This window comes from Camelina sativa, chromosome 2, assembly GCF_000633955.1.
Source record: "Camelina sativa cultivar DH55 chromosome 2, Cs, whole genome shotgun sequence".
Lineage (NCBI taxonomy): Eukaryota > Viridiplantae > Streptophyta > Magnoliopsida > Brassicales > Brassicaceae > Camelina > Camelina sativa.
Window position 1 is genome coordinate 2,133,976 of NC_025686.1, and position 3,376 is coordinate 2,137,351.

The 3,376-nt window shown below is 33.1% G+C and overlaps 1 protein-coding gene and 1 long non-coding RNA gene across 4 annotated transcripts in view; both read right to left on the bottom strand.

The window, feature by feature from the left end:
• LOC104714946 (RNA-binding protein BRN1) overlaps positions 1 to 3,376 on the bottom strand; it is a 21,205-nt gene that overhangs the window by 3,886 nt on the left and 13,943 nt on the right. The window lies entirely within an intron of this gene.
• Positions 2,113 to 3,376, bottom strand: part of LOC104714943 — a 7,495-nt gene continuing 6,231 nt past the window's right edge. For both annotated transcript variants that reach the window (XR_755905.2, XR_002034481.1), the window contains exons 4-6: positions 2,713 to 2,828; positions 2,587 to 2,624; positions 2,113 to 2,477 (exon numbers count right to left, since the gene is read on the bottom strand). This is a non-coding gene — a long non-coding RNA (uncharacterized LOC104714943). The remainder of the gene's footprint in view (positions 2,478 to 2,586; positions 2,625 to 2,712; positions 2,829 to 3,376) is intronic.

Sequence of the window (3,376 nt, forward strand, 5' to 3'; positions counted from 1 at the left end):
GGGGGGGGGGAACACTTCCGATTGTTTTGTCTCGTTATGGCAATACTTCCATCCTAAATGTCTATTTTACCCGCGTCTTATTTTCTGCTCTGTGTTTTTTTTTATTTATAATTCGAAAAATGTGTATTTTTTGCCAATCTTCTCTCAGATTTGTTTTGATAAAAATGGAAAGCTGTCAGGTTAATACATAATAATAAATTAGTGATGATTAGGCTAAGATTTTCAAACCTCTTAGAATTAATAACTAATTATAAACTAACAACAATATGAGGTGTTTGGGACTAAAAACATCCCATCATCTACTTATAGATTAAAAATTGTTTAGTAGTAATAGGTTAATAAGTGTGTTCAAAACTTAGTTGCCTTCTTCGTATATTGTGAATTATTTGTTTTTTTTGTTTATCAACATATATTTCATAACATAACACATGAGAAACTAAAAATGAAATATTAAAAAAAACTTTTTTCGTATATAATATACATAAAAATGTAACATAGTTTTTATCGATGTCTTATTCGAACTCGACAAATTCATTTAAGAGAACCGTTTCTTTACGTTTTCTTAGTAAATAATCAAAAATTTTCATTTGCTGGTCGTCGGATTCTTTTAGCCTTTAGATTTTACCATATTTGTCGGTTACACCATAAATATTAGTTTATAAAATAAGTACTTTTAGCCAACTGGTTAAAAGTCTTTTCTACAGCTTTTTCCATCAAATCTCGACTTTGATAGATTACGTTACACCGCACATTATATGAATTGAGTTTAAAAAATTATTTCCAACATATATAAAAAAAATCATACAAAATGTTCTCTCATTTGTAATATTTCCATATGTTTTGATTTTTAAGTGTTTTCATAATTTTAAATATATATATATATATATTTAAAAATAGAATATACTGTATTCTCAAACTTTGTAACATACATCAGAATTATAACCTAAAACACAGTGAAGCTTAAAATAAAAAAAGGACATTTAGCTTACCACGAGAATTTTCAACAGTGTTGTTAAATTTCTAGTTTTAAACACTATCACATGGGGTACAAAATATATATACACAAGACAAGAGACAGCTGAATAACGCTAATAACAATCAACTTCCACATTGCATTTGCATTATGTATCGGGTAGACCAGTCAAACCCTAGTATACTTGGCAAGCCAACTCTTTATAGCGTGTACTTATTAAATCTTCTACTAGTTAAGAAACCAACCTTTTTAAAAGTGAAAAAGAAACTCGTTTAGAAAACACATTACTAATAAATTAGGAAACATTAAAAGACTTTTTGTAAAATGGATAAACACGAAAAGAGTTTGACCATAGGATCGATCTATCAAATTCAAAACAAACAACGAAAGAGAAGCACAACCGAGAGGTCACTGTCTAATGGCAAAATGGTCAGATAAAAGATTGAATGGCAAAAAAAACCGTAAATAAGAGCGAAAACAGAGGGGCAAACATTAAGCATGACAGACTGTCCCGCCAACGCGACCATAGAAACAACAAAGACTCGAAGCAGCTCCCAACTTGCTCCTTTCTCTCCAACGCCACAAATTTTAATTCTTTTTTTTTTTTTCTCTTTCAATTCTATTTCCAACAAATAGACCCCCTGAATTTTACTGTATTCAACTTTTATGTTTCGTCCCTACAAGTTTTTTTTTTTTTTTAACGTGCATGATTCATGAATGAATATTTACGGTCAAAAAGACTCAAAGCGTATTCTTGTCTACAACCAACTTCCACTATAACTAATCAGATCTAGTAAGAATTACTATTTGTTTTGGATAATTGGTTTTAATATTCAATTATATGAATAAAACCATTTGTATTCTTCGTGATGGAGACTAGTATAATTATTAGAGTGACACACACACAGACACTTGAAATATACAAGTGATTTCGACATAACCACTACGTATATATAAGTATATATTATTTGGATAAATGTCACTTCAATTCAATGCCTATCCAATCTAATCAACAAAAAAGGCTCGTTTACATTACACTCGGATCTAGATGACAATCAGAACATAACAACTATAAGAGTACTTTTTTTTTTGTTTATATTAAAATTGATGAATCTAATTTCTTACTAATAGCAAAACCATACCAAAAACTTAATTCAATTGAAAAAATGTTGAATTACATCATATGGTTTTTCTATTCCTTGTCATAAAATGAGAGAATGATGAAATCATAGAGAATAAATTGGGAAAAATTGTACAGCAGATAGAAATTCTAACACTACCAAATCAATAATGAATAAACATTTTATTAGAAAAATCTCATCTAGTGTGAATTATTTTCAAAAAAAACAAAAGAATGGACAAGAACTTATCTGGAACCGGGCTAGCTTGGAACGAACCGGTTAGTGACTACATTGTGTGAAGTCCAGCGAGTGATCTTAGCTTCTCGCATAGTATGAACGTGATCATTGTTTGTGGCCCGAGTCGTGCGAATATGGCAAAGCCTCTGTATCCAGTACAAAAAATAACCAAGGAACGTTATTCAATTTATTTGTGTATTACGAACTATATGAATATATATCCTCAAGAGCTAGAAAGGGGTTTCTCTTTCTCACCCTTTGTAAAGTGCTAGAGGTCCTTCTTTCCGAACGACCTGAAGAATCATTACCCATTAACGTTCAGCAAAAGCAAACAAGCAATGTCCAGTAAAAATGTATAAAAGAAGGACTAGATCACATTACCTTGTAACCGCAGTGAAACCCGTTTCTGTAGATTCTGGTGCTTTCGGAACCTTGCTGCAACATCAAGCGGGTTTTAATCATGTCCATGGGCGCGGTTATCAGAGTGCTTACTACACCTGCAACCANGATATAGATCCAGGGGAGCTACCTAGAGGGCGAGGACTAACAATACCTCTGGGATAAGCCAATGGAAAAGGATGACCTCGTACAGCAGGATAACCAGATCCCATGTAGTTTGCAGGAGGCATTGGAAAGTTTCTACGGGCCAAACGAGGTGGCACGGAGTCAGGCGATGTTCCTTGCAATGCGTTGTTATTGGGAAATGCAGCTTGGTTCTGAATTGGTGGTAGTATGTAACCATAAGTTCCAGGAGGCTGCTAAAGAAATAGAAACGAAAATATTATAAATTACAAGATTGATGAAGACAACTCCTATACAGCTTTGGACTAATGAAGTGTTATTAGGGTTTGCTTACATGATAACCATATCCATTATATGGTGGAACATAACCCATGGGTAAGGCTCCAAACAATGAGGGATTTGTTGGATCACCATTCCCTAGTCGAGCGATGTGAGATTGAGCCTTTTGAAGTCTTCTTGTGTGTCTTTCTCGTTCTGTGTCTGCCCATTTGACAACTAAAGGAACAGTCGAACCCTAAGAAGA